We start from the raw sequence: 25406 nt of genomic DNA, 5'->3' as shown, positions 1-25406 counted from the left end.
AAAAAAGCAGTTTTCTTTGGTCATCATCACAAAATTTCAAATTGTGTCCGGAAAGCGCTTTCCTATATCGAATTGAAGGTTTTAAACCGAATAAAAGATCCGCATCCGTTTACAAATTTAATTATTTTTTGGAAAGATTATCAATTTATAGTTTTGTCGATATTTTGGGTATTCTGAACATTTTTGCACGGTGGAAATCGATCATTTTATCCATTTTCAAGGAAAAACAATTGAAAAAATCGTCAAATAAAAAAAAGCACAATTCTCTTCGGTCATCATCACAAAATTTCAAATTGTGTCCGGAAAGCGCTTTCATACATCGAATTGAAGGTTTTAAACCGAATAAAAGATCCGCATCCGGTTAGAAATTTAATTATTTTTTTGAAAGATTATCAATGTATAGTTTCGCCGATATTTTGGGTATTCTGAACATTTTTGCACGGTGGAAATCGATCATTTTATCCATTTTCAAGGAAAAACAATTGAAAAAATCGTCAAATAAAAAAAAGCACAATTCTCTTCGGTCATGATCACAAAATTTCAAATTGTGTCCGGAAAGCGCTTTCATACATCGAATTGAAGGTTTTAAACCGAATAAAAGATCCGCATCCGGTTAGAAATTTAATTATTTTTTTGAAAGATTATCAATGTATAGTTTCGCCGATATTTTGGGTATTCTGAACATTTTTTCACGGTGGAAATCGACCATTTTATCCATTTTCAAGGAAAAATATAGAAAAAATCATCAAATAAAAAAAGCACAATTTTTTTCGGTCGTGATCACAAAATTTCAAATTATCTCCGCAAAGCGCTTTTATACATTGAATTGAAGGTTTTAAACCGAATAAAAGATCCGCATCGTTTACAAATTTAATTATTTTTGCAAAGATTGTCAATTTATAGTTTTGACGATATCTTGAGTAATCTGAACATTTTTGCACGGTGGAAATCGATCATTTTATCCATTTTCAAGGGAAAAAAAAATGAAAAAATCGTCAAATAAAAAAAAGCAGAATTTTTTTTGGTCATGATCACAAAATTTCAAATTATGTCCGGAAAGTGCTTTCATACATCGAATTGAAGGTTTTAAACCGAATAAAAGATCCGCATCCGTTTACAAATTTAATTATTTTTTGGAAAGATTATCAATTTATAGTTTTGCCGATATTTTGGGTATTCTGAACATTTTTTCACGGTGGAAATCGACCATTTTATCCATTTTCAAGGAAAAATATTGAAAAAATCATCAAATAAAAAAAGCACAATTTTTTTCGGTCATGATCACAAAATTTCAAATTATGTCCGGAAAGCGCTTTCATACATCGAATTGAAGGTTTTAAACCGAATGAAAGATCCGCATCCGTTTACAAATTTAATTATCTTTTTGAAAGATTATCAATTTTCAGTTTTGCCGGTATTTTGGGTATTCTGAACATTTTTGCACGGTGAAAATCGATCATTTTATCCATTTTCAAGGAAAAACAATTGAAAAAATCGTCAAATAAAAAAAAGCACAATTCTCTTCGGTCATCATCACAAAATTTCAACTTATGTCCGGAAAGCGCTTTCATACATCGAATTGAAGGTTTGAAACCGAATAAAAGATCCGCATCCGTTTATAAATTTAATTATTTTTTTGAAAGATTATCAATTTATAGTTTTGCCGATATTTTGGTAATCTGAACATTTTTGCACGGTGGAAATCGATCATTTTATCCCATTTTCAAGGAAAACAATTGAAAAAAATCGTAAACTAAAAAACAGCACAATTCTCTTCGGTCATCATCACAAAATTTCAAATTATGTCCGGAAAGCGCTTTCATACATCGAATTGAAGGTTTGAAACCGAATAAAAGATCCGCATCGTTTACAAATTTAATTTTCTTTCGCATGATTTTACTATATATATTTTTGCCGATATTTTGGGTAATCTGAACATTTTTGCACGGTGGAAATCGATCATTTTATCCATTTTCAATGTTCGATATTCATTTTTTCTTTGTTCCTGTTTTATATATTGACTATAGAATTCAGTTGAATATCAAAATGAAATATCAAACAGGATTTCTTTTTAATTCGATATTCGTTGGACATTCCTTTGCAGTTATATATTGAGTATAGAATGGATTTGATTGTCATTCTGAATATCAAACAGAATTTCCTTTTAATTCGATATTCGTTTGATACTCGATTCCCGTTTTCGTATGGAATATAGAACAGATATGAATATCAAACTGAATATCAACATAATTGTTTTCGGTTCCATATTCGTTTGATATTCGCTTCCGGTTTATGTATTGAATAAAGAATGGAATTGAATATTAAACTGAATATAAAAGAGGATTTTTTATGTTCGATATTCGTTTGATATTTGTTTCCGTGTTATATATTGAATATAGAAAGGATTTGATTATCAAAATGAATATCAAACAGGAGTTTGGTCCGCTCGATATTCGTTCCAAGTTCGTTTCCGGTTTATATATAGAATATAGAATGGATTTGAATATCAAACGGAATTTTTTTCTGTCCAATATTCGTTAGACATTCGTTTCCGGTTTAAATATTGAATACAGAATGGATTTGAATATCAAAATGAATATCAAACAGGATTTGTTTTCTATTCGATATTCGTTTGACAATCTTTTCCAGTTACATGTGGAATATAGAGTGGATTTCAATATCAAAATGAATATCAAACAGGATTTTTTTTTCTTTTCGATATTCCTTTGACATTCGTTTCCGGGTAATATATTGAATATAGAACGGATTTGAATATCAAACTTGACTTTCGTACAGAAAAAAAAACTGTTTGATATTCAGTTACGAGAACATAATTAATTCCCCTAGATTTTCGTTGTATACGAATATGCAGTCGAACTTCACTCGCTCGAACTCGGATGGCTCGAACACCCGGGATTTCTCGAACACAATCCAAAGTATCAAAATTTTCTCCTAAATAATCCATAGAAATAACCTTGGATTTCTCAAACTTCGATTTCTCGAACACGCGAACTGACTAGTCGGTCCGTTTGGTAATAAATTTTAGAGAATAATCCTCACTAACTCGAACTCGTCAGCAATTTTGTCAGCTTGGGTAATAAAAGGTGTGAAAAACTGAAACCCTATCATTACTCATTGTCATTTCAGTTAATTACAGGTAAAATGTAAGTCATTACTAATTAGGTAGTTTTCATCTTTAACTTAACACTGATTGAAGTTCGAGAATGTTCCGAAGTCGGTATGATAAAAGCAGGAAAGAAAATCGGATGAAAACACTTTTAAAAGCGAACACAGCATTTTAAATGTCCACAAATCAACATATTCTTTCGAAAGCGAATGAAAAAGATCCACGATCTAACACAACTTCGTAGGAAGTAGGCAATTTCTAACGATAATGTCGAACTCGGACCGGCACCGAAAAAAATCAGGAAATATACGCACTTCAATTTCTCGAATTCCCGATAACTCGAACACATTTCAATGGTCCTTTGGAGTTCGAGCTACCGAGGTTTGACTGTAGTTCCAACTTTGGTAGTAGGTACCTTCCACATTTTTTCATATTTTCACTGGAAACTTATTTGCTGAAGTTTAGCCTCTAATTGGTAGAAAATAGATCAAAATTACATGGGATTTTTTTCATTAATCAATTCTGACTAATAAAGGTTGTGATTTGGTTCAGTGGAAGAAGGTTGAAATTTGGGACTTCATTTGTCATGTTTACCCCATCTCCGGGTTATATGTATTAATTTCAGAAAATGATAGTAATATTTTCTACAATTGATATATAAAATCCTATTTGTACACATCTTTAGGCCAGAGCAGTTTAATTCAGTTTCCGCCGGTGGAATTATTTTTATATCTGCTCAAACGTGTATATTGAATTGCACTTGAAAATTAATTGTGCTCTCGTGCCTTCAGTTTGAAATTCAAATCCGTCCTATAGGCTAAAAACCACTAATTCCACTTCCCATAGGCTTCTATGCTAATTTCACAATATTCAATGGCTTCTCTGGACTTTACCTTAACTTTAACCTGCAGAGGATTATATATCAGCATGATTCTACATATGTCAGCTCACAATCCTCAGAATGGCATGTGGGGTTAGCAGACTTGCAGTGCAGTACTGGTCACCGGAAGTGAAGGGTCTATAAATAGCATGGGAAATCCCAGTGTTTTCACAAGATAGGGGTATATTTAAAAATCATTATGGAGATTAGGCTTCACATCACAAGAAGCAAAATGCATCTATAAAATGTACAGAAATGTTTTTCCTTTCAGAAACTGTTTAAATTTTTTAAATAAGATGAGAATTTTTTTCACAGCACTATGAGGAACAGGGGTAATTTCTGCGTAGGACTATTTTTGCGTACGTTCCAAATGCTCATTGGTTGAATTGGTGGTCTGTAACCTATATTCAATATAAAAACCGGAAACGAATGTAAAATGAATGTCGAACAGTAAAAAAATCTTGTTTGATATTCAGTTCCATATTTAAATGTATTCTATATTCAATATATAAATTGGAAACAAATGTCAAACGAATAATCGAATAGAAAAAATATCCTGCTTCATATTTATTTTGATAATCAAATCCGTTCTATATTCAATATATAAACCGGAAATGAATGTCAAACGAATATGGAATAGAAAACATATCTGCTTCATATTTATTTTGATATTCAAATCCGTTCTATATTCAATATATAAACTGGAAATGAATGTCAAATGAATATCGAACAGAAACAAAATCCTATTAGATCTTCATTTTGATATTGAAATCTATTCTATATTCAATATATAAACCGGACACGAATGTCTAACGAATATCGAACAGAAAAAAATCCTTTTCGATATTTCATTTCATATTCCAATGCATTCTGTATTCAATATATAAACCGGCAACGAATGTCAAAGGAATATGGAAGAGAAAAAAAAATCCTGTTTGATATTCCGTTCGATATTTAAATCCATTCAGTATATTAAATATATAAACCGGAAACGACTGTCTAACGAATATCGAACAAAAAATCCTATTAGACCTTCAATTTGATATTCAAATCCGTTCTATATTCAATATATCAACCGGAAACGAATGTCAAATGAATATCGAACAGTAAAAAAATCCTGTTTGATATTCATTTTGATATTCAAATCCATTCTATATTCAATATATAAACCGGCAACGAATGTAAAATGAATATCGAAGAGTAAAAAAATCCTGTTTGATTTTTAGTTTGATGTTCATGTCCGTTCTAAATTCAATATATTAAGCGGAAACGAATGTCTATTGAATATCGAACAGACCAAACTCCTGTTTGATATTCAATTTGATATTCACATCCGTTGTATATTCAATATATAAACCGGAAACGAATATCGAACTGAAAAAAAAATCCTGTTTGATATTCATTTTGATATTCAAATTGCATTCTATATTCAATATATAAACTGGCAACGAATGTCAAACGAATATCGACCAGAAAAAAATCCTGTTGGATATTCCTTTTGCTATTCTTTGTTTGTTTGTTTGTTTGTTTGTTGGGGTTTAACGTCCGAGCAGCAATATTTCAGCTATATTCAGACGATAAACATGAAATTGATGATAAAAAGAACATGAAATGATGGTGAAATGAAAAAAAAGATGGGACACAAGGATAATGGGGTCGACATACTTTGATTGCCACTGGAAATAGGGAGACATGGGTAGGGTCGGGTAATTTAGCCTCCTGTGGCGGAGCCCTATGGTTCCTACTCCGGGAGAATACCACAGTAGGGTTCTTTAACGTGCGAGGAACGTGGCATCTTTCCCAACACGGTGCACCACTATGGTTTGCGGTCAGGTTTTCCGTATTATAGCCTGACAACCCCAGCATGTAACACGCCAGGGGTACCCCATTCCACCACCTGGGGCACACATCCCAGTTGCTCTGTGGACAGAGCTCCCTAGCCTCCGGCTAGGGTCTTGAGCACTATTTAGTCGCCTTTTACAAGCTTAGCGCTGCTGCAGGTTCTAACATCGTTGGGAATTTTTCAGACCATTCTATACGTTTACATATCTTCCCTGTATCAATTTGATCCGATGGAGCAGTGTAGCAAATAGAGTCGTCACATTCTGAGACGTTTGTGTATATATATATAATTAATCGTCAATAAAGACACTCTAAACATTGACGTTTTCCCAAACAGTTAGAGTGGGGAAACGCTCTCGGACCCACGTGGGGTCTGTGAGTAGGCCAGAGCGTCAACAGAGCAGCCCAGCCGCTAGTAGGACATACTCTGACCGAGTTCTTCGGTCGGATATCCCAAAGGCTGGGCTCCGCTACCTCCAACTATTAACAGACATTTACGAAGAGAATCCCCGTAAGGGGCAGTCGCGCGAGGACCGTAAGGATAGTCACGAACATAAAAACCCCCAATCATTCATTCAATTGTCTACATATAAGTCAACAATCACTCTGACGGGGTGATGGATCGTTAAAAACGATGCATAACATAACAATAAATTAAATAAACGTCTAAATATGTTTAACATCACCAGAAGATGGTAAAATTTACATTGAATATTTCGGATAACTGATATCCTTCTTCAGCATAAAACTCATAAAACTTTATGAGCATAAAACTCACAAAGTTCAAGATCAAAGCAGATCCCGAAGCTAAATCACGTACGCTGTGGGTGATTGTACCTTAATCAAAGGCACACAAGCAAATGGTAAGGAGCCTGAATGAAAATAACAAAGAGGTTTTTTTTTATCAAAATTAAAAGTAAAAATTAACAGTGGAAAACAATTTAAAAAAGTCAAAATATAGTAGTACGGTGTATTGATGTATATCATGTAGTGCTGTACTAGCCTTAGACCAAGACCTAAAAATGAATTATCTTTTCTCGTTTATTCCATCTGGAGAAGTTGTTTGTAAGGCACGAACCATTTTCTTATGGTGGGGGGCCTGGGATTTCCTAATTTAAATTTTTTTTCAGACCAAAATAAAATTGGCATTTTTTTTTTTTTTTTTTTTTTTTTTTTTTTTTTTTTTTTTTCACTTTCAGCAAATATATATATATATATATTTATATATATATTTGGTTGAGAAACTAATCTATTTTTTTTTTTTTAATTTCCTGAAATGTATGCTTTTTTATCTCTGCAAGTGCAATATCCCAGAGTATGCTTATAGTAGGAAAAATGCGAGGTTCAAGGTGATATTTTATTACGGTAATATAAAACATAATTTTGTCTATAGCCTTGTCTTGGTTTTGGTGAGCATAGTTTCTGTAGGCCAGTTCCTGCACTATGGTACTCCCTTAGACCATCATAGAGATACCAAGATCCTTGAATTTTCATTTTGCAATTAAAATGTACTCCATTTCTGTATGTTATCGCAAGCGAGGAATACCTGAAAAAAATCATACGTAAATACATACTCAAACATCTTTTTGCATTATTTTTGTTTTGTTTCAGAGAATATCAGGTTTGAACATTGACAACAAATGATCCCTAGATATATTGAGCGTCAATAGCAGTAGTTCTATAATGTAAATTACACCATAATATATGTATACATGAATGAGTATAAAATGATATTAATAAAGCATAGGTAAAAGCTACGTGACAATCATCTTAGCTAAACTTAACTATTTAATATAATAAAGCTGAACATATAATTATGAAGAAAAAATCACTGAAAGGTCTGGTGTTTCAGCTAGAGAAATGGGGATTGTAAGAAAAACACAAAAAAAGCAAGAAAAAGTAGAGAAGAGGAAAGCTCGAGCAGTTTTAAAATGTGGTAGACCAGAAAAACAATACAAAGTTCAGACAATATTTCCCGCTTCCTAGTAAAAAACAGATAAAGAAAACGTTCAAAATTTTTTTATGTTCTGCCATTGTCTTGCATTGCTTGGAAGACTATGTTTTAGACATTTACAATATTTTCCTTAATTTCTAGTCAAAATCACATGTTGTGATCTACTTTTTTGGTTTTTTCTTTTGAAATATTAAAGTGTTATGTTTTTCTTTCAGTTTTGTGTTTGGTATTTATTGGTTTTGTGTTCAGTTCATATCCAATCATTTAATCTATGGTACAATCATTTAGTATATTACAAAGACTAGGTGCAAAAAAGAAAACAGACAATAATCAAGAGATTACAAATCCAAGGTATAAAAAGAATGGAAATTGGGAGTATTTCAAGGAGACAACCACTCAACCAGGAATGGAAAATCGACAGCCTAAGGCGACCTATATACCTTCAATGAATGGTAGCCTGCAAATCAGATAAAACAACCAACAGCTCTCAGCTCTTTTCAAAATATTTTTATTTTTTTCAATCAAAATTTGAATTAATATGATAATGATATTCATTTCATAATGAATGATTGTATGACATAAACTTTGAAGCCAATTTTTGGGTTTTTTTTTGTTTTTTGGTTCAAATGTGTTCAAAATTAGAGAAAATCTAGCAATTGTTATGTGCTGACAATTGTTTTTAAAAACAGGGTAAAGGTTAAAAAGGCATTTCACATCAGCTCCTTAGAAAAGTCATTAAAATCCTATATTGCATTTATTCATTTTATAATCCTACTGCTTGACTTGGTATAATTTTGAAGTTTTTATCTGAATTATTTGATACTTTGTACATATAAAATGAAATTGATTCCTCAAGCATTCTACATGCAACTTCATTCATGAAATTGCATGTATAATGCATGAGGAATGAATTTATGTACAGTACTAAGTGTGTAATTGCATGTAGAATTCTTGAGGAATGAATTTATGTGCAGTAGAGAGTAAAACATTGCATGTTGAATGCACGAGGAATGAATTTCTGTGCAGTACTAAATATGAAATTGCATGTAGAATGCCTGAGGTATGAATTTATGTGCAGTAGAGAGTAAAAAATTAAATGTTGAATGCTTGAGGAATGAATTTCTGTGCAGTATAGGTTATGAAATGGCATGTAGAATGCATAAAGAATGAATTTATGTGTAGTACTAAGTATTAAATTGCATGTAGAATGCCTGAGGAATGAATTTATGTGCAGTAGAGAGTAAAAAATTGCATGTTGAATGCATGAGGAATGAATTTATTTGCAGTACTAAGTATGAAATTGCATGTAGATTGCCTGAGGAATGAATTTATGTGCAGTACTAAGTATGAAATTGCATGTTGAATGCATGAGGAATGAATTTATGTGCAGTAGAGAGTACAAAGGTGCATGTAAATTGCATTAAGTGATAAATTATAAGCAGTTTTGAGAATTTTATTGCTCATAGAATGCATGAGGAATGAATTTCTGTGCATTACAGGATATGAAATGGCATGTAGAATGCCTGAGGAATGAATTTATGTGCAGTAGAGGGTAAAAAATTAAATGTTGAATGCATGAGGAATGAATTTCTGTGCAGTATAGGTTACAGACCACCAATTCAACCAATGAGCATTCGGAACGTACGCAAAAATAGTCCTACGCAAAAATTACCCCTGTTCCTCATAGTGCTGTGAAAAAAGTTCTCATCTTATTTAAAAAATTTAAACAGTTTCTGAAAGGAAAAACATTTCTGTACATTTTATAGGTGCATTTTGCTTCTTGTGATGTGAAGCCTAATCTCCATAATGATTTTTAAATATACCCCTATCTTGTGAAAACACTGGGATTTCCCATGCTATTTATAGACCCTTCACTTCCGGTGACCAGTACTGCACTGCAAGTCTGCTAACCCCACATGCCATTCTGAGGATTGTGAGCTGACATATGTAGAATCATGCTGATATATAGTCCTCTGCAGGTTAAAGTTAAGGTAAAGTCCAGAGAAGCCATTGAATATTGTGAAATTAGCATAGAAGCCTATGGAAAGTGGAATTAGTGGTTTTTAGCCTTAAGCTGAAGCCATGGCAAAATGAAAAGTTTCTTGAAATAGCTTTAAACTACTTGAAGATCTTGTTAACTTTGCCATGAGAGGAATACACTACAAAAATCCTTCAAAATATGCATTTTTTTAAGTTATAGGTCCAAATTATGGAAAATTGGTCTTTTTGGCTGATTTGTATGTCCTATCTTGTAAAAAGTGTAGAAAATTTAGTAAAAATATCAAATATTAAACTTTGAGGGCTATATTTACCTAAATATGGTGGTAATAAGCACTTGAAATCAAGTTTTGTGTAGATTTGAGCAAAAATTAGGTTAGAAATGAGGAAAAACTCACTTTCATTACTGCGGTTAAGGCCATATCAGCATTCCCCTATGGCAACATGGAAAATCCATTATTGAGTACTTTTTTTGCTTTAGGTGCCCTTTACTGGTCATGTTTTAATGTGAAAACACTGTATTTACAAATTTAAAGCCAAATATATCACCTTTTGTGAAAATTTAAAGATTTAGGATTTTTGACATGTGATCAAGAAAAAGGGGGAGGCATGCCAGAAATAAATTTTTAAAAATAGACCAATTTCTCAGAAAATGATTACTTTTAAAACTATTTCTTCATTAATATTGTTAAAAAACAAGTTGTGATTGATATTTTTTATTTGAAAAGTCAGAAAAAGTTCTTTGCAAATATTTAATGCATTTAAGTATGGTAGAATATTGTCACTTTTTTGCTCGCACAACTTGGTTACCCTATATTTAAAAATCAAATATTTAAAAAAGTGCTTGTCACATTTCACTGAAACTTTGCAAATGCATTCAGTATGTGTGTAGGAAGATACCTGTATAGTTATTTATTTTTTCTAAGACAAAAAGTGACTCTTTAGGTTACAGACCACCAATTCAACCAATGAGCATTCGGAACGTACGCAAAAATAGTCCTACGCAAAAATTACCCCTGTTCCTCATAGTGCTGTGAAAAAAGTTCTCATCTTATTTAAAAAATTTAAACAGTTTCTGAAAGGAAAAACATTTCTGTACATTTTATAGGTGCATTTTGCTTCTTGTGATGTGAAGCCTAATCTCCATAATGATTTTTAAATATACCCCTATCTTGTGAAAACACTGGGATTTCCCATGCTATTTATAGACCCTTCACTTCCGGTGACCAGTACTGCACTGCAAGTCTGCTAACCCCACATGCCATTCTGAGGATTGTGAGCTGACATATGTAGAATCATGCTGATATATAGTCCTCTGCAGGTTAAAGTTAAGGTAAAGTCCAGAGAAGCCATTGAATATTGTGAAATTAGCATAGAAGCCTATGGAAAGTGGAATTAGTGGTTTTTAGCCTATAGGGTATGAAATGGCATGTAGAATGCTTGAGGAATGAATTTATGTGCAGTAGAGAGTAAAAAATTGCATGTTGAATGCATGAGGAATGAATTTATGTGCAGTACTAAGTATGAAATTGCATGTTGAATGCATGAGGAATTAATTTACCGGTATGTGCAGTAAAGAGTGAGTATAAAGGTGCATGTAAATTGCGTTAAGTGATAAATTATAAGCAGTTTTTAGAATTTTATTGCTCATAGAATGCATGAGGAATGAATTTTGTGCAGTACAGGATATGAAATGGCATGTAGAATGCATGAGGAATGAATTTATGTGCAGTAGAGAGTATAAAGGTACATGTAAATTGCATTAAGTGATAAATTATAAACAGTTTTGAGAATTTTATTGCTCGTAGAATGCATGAGGAATGAATTTCTGTGCAGTATAGGATATGAAATAGCATGTAGAATGCATGAGGAATGAATAAATGTTCAGTACAAATCCTAGCCAGTCCTGAATACAATTTTTCAATATATTTACTATATGGCTATATAGATTTTTGCTCAAATTAGCCAGTCTCGTGTTGGCGGGCAGGCTACTATTTCTAACTCTAGTACAAATTATGAAATTGCATGTAGAATTCTTGAGGAATTAATTTTTCAATTGTTTTAAAACTGGCAAAATATTATCAAGTATAATACTATTTTACTCAAGTCAGTAGTTTGGGTTTAAGTCATAAAACAGGCAGACAAAAAACACGTAAGGAAATGTTTTTAATTGTGGGTATATGTTATATCTTGGCAACTATTACACACAAATAGAAAAATTAGATCTGTATGTATTTTTAACATTTTCTGCAAAACCTTACAAATCTGAACATTAAATGTAAAAATGTGATCCCCACTTGACAGATGCATAATATTGAAAGTGATTCATTTTATTTCTTTTACATTTTAGGTTGCACCAAAGGCTTTGTTGGGTTCCAGCTCATACCACCAATCATTTAGCATGAATGAACAAAGTAATGGCTATTTTATACTCTGAAGAGCTGTTTGACCCATATAATAACATGATATCAAGAGTATTATATGTGTGAATATACATGTGCATGTATTGAATGAAAAATGGAGTATACCCGAAGCTCCTGTTGATGAATACCAAGAAATGTCTGTGCTTATAGTAAGACAAAAGGTGAGGAGAAATTGAGCCAACTGTAAAGGAGATATTGGTAAAATTGGTCCAAAATTCCCAATAAAATAAACAAGTAATCTGAGTGTCAGGGTTCTTTATTTCATCATATGTGGATATGTTTTACAAACGAAAAAGGCCCTGAAATAATAATTACAATAATTAAGTAACAAGCTACACGATTAAAATTGTGTTACATACATATTATGCATAGGAAAGACATATTATTTCCTATCTTCACCATTAAAATTACGAAACTCTATATTTTTACTATATCTAGTTATCAAAATGAGTTTAATGCATTCTGATCAATATAAGCACATCAATACTATATTTTAGTATGCACATCTTTGAGAATGCATCTGTATAATAATCTGCACATATATATTTATATATATATATATATATATATATATATATAACAGCAAAACGGCGGAATTGCTGTACGATTTACTTGAAAAATATGAAACATAAAATAAGTCAAAATAATTAAGCAAGACATTTAGCTTTTTTAGACACAATACAAAGACAATACAATGACATGACATTTGATACAAAATGTGAACAATACACATAAACATACCTCGCATGAGGTGCAAGAGGCCTCGTTTTTTCCAGGGACAGTACAATTATTACATAAGTTGTTTATTCCACCTGGAGGAACAATATTAAAATAATAACTAATGTGTTAAAAATATGAAAACTTAGTTACTTCCCTTGATTTAGAATATTTAATATACAATTTATCTTTTAAGTATTTTTAAGTTTATAAATAGTTATACTGTTGTCTGTAACACCTCAATTTTACTTATAAGTTTAAGTACACAAGTTTGGATTTTAACCATTTTCTTATTTTATTTACAAAAATATATTATTATTATTACCTCAATATTACTGTTATCGATTATTTGTTATTCATACTTTATCTATATCTGTTTATAAGGTTTTAGCATTCATTCACAGGATCACACATATTTTACACACCAATCAATCAATCAAATATTGTAAATTAATAAACAATATTATTTCCACAAAACAGATGATTAAAATAACAAAAAACATACTTTATGAACAAGGTTTAGGCAGAAATCTGACAATTTAGTGTAATTTTTATGAACCCAGTCAATGAAATATGGCAAATTCAGGGGTTTTCACAGCCTTGTCTTAGGATCTATAAAATCACAGATATGTGTTTTATTGGTCTGAATCTTTTGTATTTGCTAGTAAATAATATAAATAATTTGAAAAAAAAACTAATATATTCATTCCATTGATATACATGCATCTAATGTAAGTCACTACGTGTATATACCTTGTGATGTCTCAAAAACACCTAATTTTAGAGTTCCGCATACACTATAAGGTTTCAAAAATAAAATTTTTTGTAGAAAAACTGGAAAAATACAGCTGACTGTCTGCTTATGTACCTGATAAGCTTAGAACCTTACATTATTTTACATTTGTTTCAGATCTTTCATCATTCAAAACCCAAATAAAGGCTGACTTTTAATATCAGACACAATCACACTTGAACAAGCTCTGTACAGGTCTGGTTTAAATTGATCTGGAGTAACAGTTTTAGCTTTGAAACCACTTCTTATTGTTTTCAATGTACATTTGATATGTGTAGACCACTTTATGTTTGAAGTTGATCAATTTAAGTCATTGTCAGCATCATAAAATGAGTTTTCATATGTGTATCCCTATACATGGTCTAAAAGTGCATTGACCATGGCCGCATGTATAAAAACCCAATTTTTGGCCTTAAAGCAGCTGGAACTTGAGTAAAATGAACTTCATTGCATCAAATACACATAATATGATGCAACCAATGTAAAAAATCACAAAAATATTGCATTTAAAAAAAAATGTACATTTTAGAGGGGCCTTATTTCCTTCGACCATTGGACATGCAAGTCATGCAATGTACCACTGATACTAAATTTGCTATAACATATATTTTTCAACTAATCATGATGAAACTTTGTACTTGAAGTCAAAAAAGGTTCATCTTGACTAGAGTGCAGTTTTTATTCAAATTGAGCACATTTATTGATCTAATAAGGGGGTTGCCTGGGTATCAGAAATTGTATTTGCTAGTATTTGCTGGGGGTAATTTGGTGTTTATTTTCAAGAATTCAGTAAATCTACATGAAATAATAAGATTTTGGCACTTTATTCTCTATTTTCTGAAATTAAAATAAAAAATATGGTTTCTATGGGATTTTCCATTGAAATTGCACTTTTGCTAAGGTGCTAGGTATGAAATATAGACCAATGAGGAAAATATTGTACAGCTTTGAGTTTTTCTCTAACTATACACTAAGAACATCAAATCAACAAAAAACATACTTTATGAACAAGGTTTAGGCAGAAATCTGACAATTTAGTGTAATTTTTATGAACCCAGTCAATGAAATATGGCAAATTCAGGGGTTTTCACAGCCTTGTCTTAGGATCTATAAAATCACAGATATGTGTTTTATTGGTCTGAATCTTTTGTATTTGCTAGTAAATAATATAAATAATGTGAAAAAAACCTAATATATTCATTCCATTGATATACATGCATCTAATGTAAGTCACTACGTGTATATACCTTGTGATGTCTCAAAAACACCTAATTTTAGAGTTCCGCATACACTATAAGGTTTCAAAAATGAATTTTTTTGTAGAAAAACTGGAAAAATACAGCTGACTGTCTGCTTATGTACCTGATAAGCTTAGAACCTTACATTATTTTACATTTGTTTCAGATCTTTCATCATTCAAAACCCAAATAAAGGCTGACTTTTAATATCGGACACAATCGCACTTGAACAAGCTCTGTACAGGTCTGGTTTAAATTGATCTGGAGTAAGTTTTAGCTTTGAAACTACTTCTTATTGTTTTCAATGTACATTTGATATGTGTAGACCACTTTATGTTTGAAGTTGATCAATTTAAGTCATTGTCAGCATCATAAAATGAGTTTTCATATGTGTATCCCAATACATGGTCTAAAAGTGCATTGACCATGGCCGCATGTATAAAAACCCAATTTTTGGCCTTAAAGCAGCTGGAACTTGAATAAACTGAACTTCATTGCATCAAATACACATAATATGATGCAACCAATGTAAAAAATCACAAAAATATTGCATTTAAAAAAAAATGTACATTTTAGAGGGGCCTTATTTCCTTCGACCATTGGACATGCAAGTCATGCAATGTACCACTGATACTAAATTTGCTATAACTTATATATTTTTCAACCAATCATGATGAAACTTTGTACTTGAAGTCAAAAAAGGTTGATCTTGACTAGAGTGCAGTTTTTATTCAAATTGGGCACATTTATTGATCTAATAGGTACGAGAACACAATTAATTCCCCTTCGTTTTCGTTGTATACGAACATAGTTCCAACTTTGGTAGTAGGTACCTTCCACATTTTTTCATATTTTTGCTGGGAACTTATTTGCTGAAGTTTTGCCTCTAATTGGTAGAAAATAGGTTAAAATTACATGGGATTTTTTTTTCATTAATCAATTCTGACTAAAAGTTGTGATTTGGTTCAGTGGAAGAAGGTTAAAATTTAGGACTTTTAACTCAGTTCATTTGTCATGTTTACCCCATCTCCGAATTATATGTACTAATTTCAGAAAATGATGGTAAAATTTTCTACAATTTATATATAAAATCCTGTTTGTACATATCTTTAGGCCAGAGAAGTTTTATTCAGTTTGCGCCGGTGGAATTTTTAAATCTGCTCAAATGTGTATATTGAAATGCACTTGAAAATTAATTGCGGTATCGGGACTGAAGGAACAATACTAAAATAATAACTAATGTGTTAAAAATATGAAAACGTAGTTATTTCCCTTGATTTAGAATATTTAATAAACAATTTATCTTTCAAGTATTTTTAAGTTTATAAATAGTTATACTGTTGTCTGTAACACCTCAATTTTACTTATAAGTTTAAGTACACAAGTTTGGATTTTAACCATTTTATTATTTTATTTACAAAAATATATTACTATTATTACCTCAATATTACTGTTATCGATTATTTGTTATTCATACTTTATCTATATCTGTTTATAAGGTTTTAGCATTCATTCACAGGATCACACATATTTTACACACCAATCAATCAATCAATCAAATATTGTAAATTAATAAACAATATTATTTCCACAAAACAGATGATTAAAATAACTATTAAGGTAATTGTTATTGTAAGGAAAGAAACTGACCTTCATTGCATTATCAAATCTTCCACAGACTTTAGATTTAGTCAAATTATGTTGAAGTTCAAAGAAAATAAATTATGGCTTCCTTCTTCAATAGTTTTCAATCGAGTGTCCAGAACAAAAGAAATATTCCCGCTCAAAACCAATGACCCATAAACTGACCTATAGATATAGACTAATCCTTATATAGTGATATATAGAAAATACTAGAGACAGAGACTAAGAAAACATTGATTGTTTTAATGATTTTTATTAGAGAAAACAGTTAAATAATTAATAAAGATATAAAACAGTTATGAGTATATAAAACACAATAAACTATCAACATTTCACTCTGCCACACAATGTATACATAGACAATTTCACATCATGTATAAAACGTCTTTGTACTTTGTACTTGTACTTCCAAAGCGGTGTTTATCGCAAACGAGTAAAATAATGAATCCTTAGGAAAATAATGACTATTTTTCAAGTGAGCTTTACACCATTCCCTTGTTCCAAGGTTTCTTTTTTTTTTGTAGATTGTGAGAATTTATAATTCAAAGTAAAAAGAAAGTCCTTTTTTTATCTGAACTTTTTACAAATTTTCCATCAGTTTTAACCCCCACCCCTAATTGTTTGAATGTAGGAAAAAAAAGTCACAGGAAAAAAGTCACGGATAAAAAGTCACAGGAAAAAAGTCATAGATAAAAAGTCACAATACATGAAAAGAAGTATTATATTCAAATCTGAATTATCATCTTAATACATTTGTACTTCTATTTCTAATTTTATTAAATCTATGACATATTTGTTCACCTTTTTTTCATGGGTATACCTTTTCAAGATACTTTATTTAATTGGAAAGAAATATGTTAACTGTCATCTTTTCTTATTAATTGTCAAACTCATATAATCATATCACATGTATTGTATCTGTATGTTTGTTTGTTTGTATATGCTTTGGATTATTGTAATCCCTCAATAAATTGATTATTTAAAGACAATAAAAACATGACATATAAACTAACATATAAACAATTAATCATTAAAACATGCAAGAAAATAAGTCAAATATGTCACAATAAATCAGTGTTTTACCCACATTTTATACCAGAAGTAAATCTATCTTCACAGCAAAAGTTTCGAGTAAATTAGACCAAGTCAGAGTGCTAATATTATTGTGACTTTATATCCTGTGATTTTGTTTCCTGTGACTTTTTTCCCTACCAAAATTGTGACTTTTTTCCGTTTACTAATTGTTTAACTCGCTCCGCTCGGCATTAATGTCATTTTACCCGAACCCTGAAATATTCTCTCTGCTCTTGTACAAACTGTAAATAATTTCATAAAAAATCTGAAATTTGGTCAGTTCCCCCCCCCCCCCCAATAACTTGTGAATGGGCAAGTGAAACACAAAAATTACTTTCATTTGTATCTTCTTTACAAAAACAACTCGTAGAAACATTATCTCTTCCAAGTTTGTATTAATTTAAACAAACAACAACTTATGAACGTACCTTGCCAAGAAAGTGTAGCCCATAATACGGTTGATGTACATGTAATTCGCTAAAGTGGTTTAGAACACAAATTTCAGATTTTTTTTATGAAATTGTTTACATTTGTTAAACAATTTGGGGGAGGGGGGGTAAACTGGTGGAAAATCAAGTTTTCGTACTAAAATATACATTTTTCAAAAAAAAAAAAAAATGGGGGCGCAAGCGTCCCTTCCGTCCCCTCCGAATTTACTACCACCAATCTTGGGTCTCGCAAGGCAACTAAAATAAATTAAAATGTTTGATGTGAAATCGGCTTTACTTTCCAATTTACATTATGTTTTTTTCTTCAATAGTTCTTTTTATTTTTATTGTATCATTTAAGAAAATGCTGGTGATATTAAGATACATTACTTAGGAGTCGCATTTTAATTCCGCTAGTTCTCTTATCAATAATCCATTACCTAAACATTTGACATGCATGCGAAACACGCGCTTCAATAGTCGTAAACATTCTAGAGGGTGACGTGACGCGAACTAAATCGACAGAAAGATATTTTGACCAGATATACACACGCTGGGTGTTGACTGATTTTACCACTAGTTGTATGAGATAAGCCTTAGCTATAAAACACTTGTAACTTAATTTTATGGTGATGATTATTAATTTTAAAAGAAAATAGAATGGGATGTGGGCTAAAGCCTCCTTAGCTCCCCGTTAAATCCGCCACAGCTAAACACTTAAAAAGTAATGTAATGTAGAAAAACAGGCTAGCGTGTGTATCGAAAATGCTAACATTACATAAAAACGGGTCAGACACGAGTTCTAAGGCTTTTATGTGTTATCCAAATTTTTTTCTTCAAAGAGTTCAAAAATAAATAAAGAACTATATCCTGTCCTCGAGTGCCTATGGAATAGTGCTTTGAACAGTCCCTGCGAAAAAGAAGACTCGATTTTGTAATATTGAAGATTATTTTATTTCATAATCAGCTCATTAAAATTATATTGTTTTAATTTTAATAAAATGAGAACAAAGTGTTTTAAAATTAAAATTTATTAGTTAACCAGTAGTCAGGGGCGGATCCAGGATTTTAGAATAGACTCACTAGATTTATGGTGGGATCGATCGCATAAATTTAAATGTTTTTAAAAATTACTGTGACTAATTTACTTTAACTTTTTAACTTAGAGAAAAGCAAATGAAGTGCAAAATCTTGATGAAATTTGTAAAAACACTGCTTTGGACCAAAATTTGAATATGTTAACAATCTTAGGTAAATTAGTCACAGCACTTTTTGGATAGCATAAAGTAGATCTAAAAAATGTCTGTTAAATTTCATAATGGGATGTGATCTGCGTCCTCCTGGACTTTTGAGGTTTCTGATGCTTTATGAAGACGGCATGTTTTGGTCACGTAATTCGTTTCTATTTAAGGAATGTTGATCATCATGACATTTTTCATAAATAATCGATGGACTGATATCGTAGAGTATATACATATGTAGTTTTTGTATGAAAAATTTAAATAAAGGATTTATTGGGAGGTTGAAACATATTTAAAATTGTACAGGATTTTTTTTTTTAATTTTCTGGAAAACACCTTAACACCGTTGCGTAATTTTGATGAAAAGACCCCTTTGTTATTTTCATTCAGTCTCCTTACCATTTGCTTATGTGTGCCTTTGATAAAGGTAGAATCACCCACAGCGTACGTGATTCAGCTTCTGAATCTGTTTTGATCTTGAACTTTGTGAGTTTTATACTCGTAAATCGAACTGCTGTGACATCTATGGCAACACCACCTGCACAAAGTCCAGCGCCCTAGACCACTCGGCCAGCTAGGTTATGAAATATAGCTTTCGCTGGCCGGTGTTGCCATAGATGTCACAGCAGTACGAGTTCGAGTCCCGCGGAGGGAACGACCAAAAATTTGCATCGCAAATTTGACAGTTCTAACATTGTTGGGAATTTTTCAGACCTTTCTATACGTTTATTTATCTTCCCTGTATCAATTTGATCCGATGGAGCAGTGTAGCAAATAGAGTCGTCACATTCTGAGACGTTTGTATAATATTGATTTGTTGTGACATGCATCATTAATTTGATCCTCTATCCTACATATTAACATCTAAATGAACTGTCCCGTACTACCATACATCTAAGTTACAGTCCTAGATTAATCCTACGAGGAGAAATGACCCGGCCAGCGAAAGGTATATTTTATAGCCTAGCTGGCCGAGTGGTCTAGGGCGCTGGACGGTGCAGGCGGTGTTGCCATAGATGTCACAGCAGTCCGAGTCCCGCGGAGGGAAAGACCAAAAATTTGCATGACAAATTTGACAGTTCTAACATCGTTGGGAATTTTTAATGATTTCGTTTCATGTTGACTTTCTGTTTAGTTTGTATTTGATTGTTTAAGGATTTGTCTTTATATCTCTTAAAGAGGAAATAAAGGCACGAACAAATAACAAAGGAAAAGAGCATGTTTATACTACATAAACAAAAACAAAAACAAAACGCGCTCACACAAAAAGTTAAAAATTCTTGTAGGTTCAGATTGTACACCTAAAACTGTTATCATATCCTTCACAACTTCTCAATAAGATATCATTGTTTTTTTTTACCCATATTGGTCCCATTAACGTCTATGATAAAGCCGAAATACCTCTTTCATGGTGTCAGAGACTATATTATACTTACTATTAGGAATATAAAGTCTATGACTTATTGGGTTAAACAAATTGCAAAATAAGTATTAAAGTTACGTGATCAAATTATTTTAAAAATTAAAAAAAAATGAAACTGAATTAATTGAATGTTTATATGCACAAAATAGATGAATGAAAGGTATTGTTTCAGAACCCCTGCATGCAAATACATTCCATTCATTTGGTTTACGCATATAGACATCCAATTCTTAAGGTAGGGTCTAAAATGTGTAACCCGTACCCGTACCAACTTTTCCCCGTACCCAAATAATGCTAAAATATTCATTCTTACAGTACGTTAAGAACTGAAAATTGCATAAAATGTGAAAAAGTCCGTTTAAATTCATTTCTCATCAAGAAAATGATGTATACTTTTCTGATATTTCTTGTTTGATCGGTTTTCTGAAGTCGAAAGGTCTAAAATGTGTAACCGAAAGTTACCGTACACAACAATTTGTTAACTATTTCTCACTGTCCTGTCCGAATTTTAAGTTTTTCTAAAATCATTAAGTGGTTAAAACTTCACCCCAAGACTTTCGGTAAAGTTTTGAAAGATTTGATTTTGTTTTAAAAAAAAAGAAGTGATTGAGTTTGTATTCCGGACCGTACCTAGCGTCAATCCCCGTACCAGCAAAAATGGATACGATCTTATCCAGAATGAAAAAGTCTCATAAAAAGGGTCTGGTGCGATTTTGATTTATCGTCAATGTAAATGTTGATAATATTATGATGTTCTAATGTCAAATATGCATTTAATTAGTACAGATAACAAAAATACTGGACTTTGATTCTTGGGTACGGTAATTTCGGGTTACACATTTAAGGCCTTTTGAAAACAGAAAATCGAATAAAATAAATTTTTTGACAAATATTTTTCAAATCATTAATTCTAGCCTAAACATCATGTCATTTTGTAAATGTGTGTTCCAACTTTCAGCTGGAAATAGCCAGAAATAATGAAGAAATTGGCAAAATAGTATTTGGGTACGGGGAAAAGTTGGTACGGGTACGGGTTACACATTTTAGACCGTACCAATTCTTAATTCAATACCAGACTCTAACAACTGAAGGAAAAAAAACACTTTGCGAAGTTTAATTAAAAACTATTATTTGAACGACCCGACATGAAAAATAGGAATATTGACAGTCATCATATAAAACATTTGTCATATTTATTTATTGATTACAATCCCAGTTCATGTAAAGAAGCATGAAATCTATATTTATAAGTAGTCTTCGTCACGACTGTCAGAACGGCAAATTTTGTTTATACTACCCTCCGTCAGATAGTAATGATAAAGTACTTAAGTCAAAGTAAGGTAAAAAGGTCCGTTTCAAGAATGGTATAACAAAATACCCAAAAAATCTTCCACAACTTTTGTAATGGGTTTCTCTCCCCTATATTAAAATACCCCCGAGTGTACCTACAACGTCTGGAGGTAAGATTAGTACTGCTGGGAAACTTTATTAAAACTAATACTTCCAATTGCTATTTTCAAATTGAGCAAGTCACTCGTTCCAATTACTTTCAATTATTATTCCGTGATTTATATATAGCGTATATTTTACTTTTTACTCTGACCCGGCCCTGCAACATGATCCTCTTTTTTCTTTGGATATTAACCGATATAATTATAAATGTATCAATATTTATAAAAATAAAGGAGGGTTGCAGTGTCAGAAGAAATTTGGAGCAAGAACATGTGTATTACAGTGTATGTACGTGGACTTCTGTTTGAATTTAAGTATGGTGTCACTTTTATTGGCTTCTGCAACTGATTCTATTACATGCCTACTACATGCCCAATCATGACGTTTTGCAAGACCTTTTACTTCTGAAGCTCTGCTGACTGTCATATCTAAGAATATAGAAAACTAATACCTGTGTGGGTGAAAAATGGGGAAATCTCAGACACCAAAGCTTCTTGAACAAGGCTCCAACCAAGGGACTTCGAAGGGTGTCTGAGATTTCCCTGTCTAGTGAAAGGTTAGCTGCTGTTGGATTCTTTTTCTCACTTTGTTTATAGTGTAGCTAAATGAAGTGAACCACATTTTACAGAGCTCTGTGTCTTATCAATGTGCGCTTGGATATTTATGTACACATAAACCAAATTCCTACTGTTGGACATTCAGTGTCTCTTTTTCAAAGTCATAAGGCCTTTGTTGTAATGATCTACCATTGTCATCTACAGCTGATTGACTGAAGGTTATTATCAATGTTCAGCTGATTGACTCTCGCTAATTGGAAATTATTTGAAATTGTTTAAACTCAATACAAAAGCAAAAAATCTGAATAATTGTCTAAACAGATAAGGGAAAGTTTAATCACCAAGGAGCAATCAGCTGATCAAGTGGATCACCACTGGATCTACCACCATTTATGGACAGCCAATAATATGTTTATGTTAACTTTCAACTACCAAAATGATCTGACAAATCTTGTCAATTGAACACATCTAAATTGTGTAGAACCATCTTTGTGTACAAATTACAAACTACAAAATTACATGTTTGTTTAATTCAAAGTGTCAGTTATTTTTCCTTCCAATTTTCAAACATTTTTCATATTTTCAACAGTGCAATTTAAATGTAGTTGCCAAAAGTTTACTTTGCAATAGTTATGATAAAAACTATTCCTCAGTCTTTCAATGATTTTGGAAATTTGGAAGCAGCAATATTGAATATTTGTTACATTTCCTGAAACATTTCACCATATTGTATAATGCAGTATGTGTAAAGAAGGGGATGCACAGGATAAACATTAAACTGATAAAAAATGATGAAGGCTGATCTATGACAATCACATGATTAATGGAAGAAAAGGTTATTAGTACAATTTTTAAAAAAAATTATTTATAAATAGTTAGTATAAAGTTATAAAATAAGGTCAGTAGGTCAGAATAAAAAAAAAAAACAATTTGTAGTAATAATTATTTTAAAGTCATATAATAGGGTCAGTAGGTAAGAATAAAAAAAAAAATTGTACTATTGAATTATTTAATAAATGTCCTAATGAAGATAATATACATGTACATGTAACACTTTACATTTAATGAGTACAGCTGCTGCATTGTTCCTTAATATAAAAGGTAAAGAGGTGTTTTCTCAGGTCATAGTTGTGTTATATAGTCACAGAAACAAGATGAAGCAGATCACATTAAACAACATTTTAGTTATTACATTATAGCTGATCTGATCCAAAAGAAGAAACATGGTTAATCGTGATCCTTTAATCTCAGTTTTCACTATACAGATGACATATTATTGTTAAACAATCCTAGTTTCAGTGATTTTATACATCTACCTCAAAGAACTTGAGATAAAGGGTACTACACACACTGTGAAGTCAGCATCGTATCTTGAACTACACTCATAGGTCCATGGTAAACTATATGGCAAACGCGATGTCACTTTTCATTCCGTATTGTCAACTTTCCTTTCAACTGTGGCAACATCGTTCAGCACCTGAGTTAAGTTGCTACAAGATTGGAGTCATCACTACAAAGTTTTATGGTCCTCATCATGAACTCATGGATCGTTACCGTGTATCCATCTGCACCATGAGAACTGATTTGTGTAGCATGTCATAGTTTTCCTTTCCTCTCGGCTACCCTGGACTTGACTTTTTATGAGCAACTTGGCAGTTGTTTCTAGAAAATTATAGGACATCGTTTACCCCACCAGTGCACCTGATCTATGCTCCCATGTTTTAATGAAGTCCATGTTCCTCATTTGCTTTAGTTACTTTGTATGTATTATTTTGGTTCTTTTATGTTCTTTGTCATGTGTATATCTTTTCCATGTCTCACAGGTCTTTGTCCCTGGATTATATTCTTTTGATTTCCGCTAGACTCTTGGTTTCATTAATTACTTTAACATGTTAAGTTTAATTGCACCAAGAATTGTGATGAAGCTTTGTCAGATTATTTATTTTATAAACTAAATACCTCTTTACCAATTCTGTGATAATGATAAATGTACATTGTATATGACTGTAAACCTTACATTTAGTTAGTACACTTTTTTATTTCACTTACATGCCCTTTTTAAAAATTTAACAGTGCGCTGAAATGCCCCATTTCTGGAACACTGAAACTAAAGTTATATATGCACAATAAAATTTCAAAATAAGCAAAACAATATTTGAAACTGGGAGCATGAACCAGATGCACCGGTAGGGTGAGCGTCCTCTGCTTTTCTAGAAACACCCACCGAGTTGCTCATAAAAAGTCTAGTCCGGGGTAGACAAAAGAGGGAAGGAAAACTATGACACATTGAATAAATCAGTTTTCATGACGAAGATGGATACACTGTAACGATCTACAAGTTCATGATGACACCCATGAAACTGCTGTAGTGATGACTTAAAATTTTGTAGTTAAACAACCCTGCTCCAGGAGCCTATTAGTTAGAATTCTAGCATGATTCAAAAAGTCTGTGTAGTTTCGGTAAGCTGTGGCATAATGTATGAGTTGTGATATGAACACTTCATACACAGGTGCTGAAGGGATGTTGCCACAGATGAAAGGAGAGTTGACAATTCTAAATGAAAAGTCATCACATTAGTCATAAAGTTTGGTCAATAGTTTTCCTTTTCCATCGA

At 31.9% G+C, this 25406-nt stretch overlaps 1 protein-coding gene across 4 annotated transcripts in view; it reads left to right on the top strand.

Annotated features, from left to right (window-relative positions):
* Positions 1-25406, top strand: part of LOC148617416 (palmitoyltransferase ZDHHC23-like) — a 90223-nt gene that overhangs the window by 10317 nt on the left and 54500 nt on the right. For 2 of the 4 annotated variants that reach the window (XM_088585021.1, XM_088585015.1), the window contains exons 2-4: positions 12152-12385; positions 13852-13929; positions 15139-15238. The gene's annotated coding sequence lies outside the window, so the exon portion shown is untranslated. Of the gene's footprint in view, positions 1-12151; positions 12386-13851; positions 13930-15138; positions 15239-22211; positions 22243-22277; positions 22523-25406 lie in introns of those variants that run through there. The other 2 variants (XM_088585016.1, XM_088585018.1) reach the window with 2 other exon arrangements.

This window comes from Perna viridis, chromosome 5 (assembly GCF_037379345.1).
Source record: "Perna viridis isolate PV_CMFRI_1.1 ecotype Kerala chromosome 5, ASM3737934v1, whole genome shotgun sequence".
Classification (NCBI taxonomy): Eukaryota; Metazoa; Mollusca; class Bivalvia; order Mytilida; family Mytilidae; genus Perna; species Perna viridis.
The sequence above is the reverse complement of the archived record's forward strand: the minus strand, read 5'-3'. Positions and strand labels throughout refer to the sequence as shown.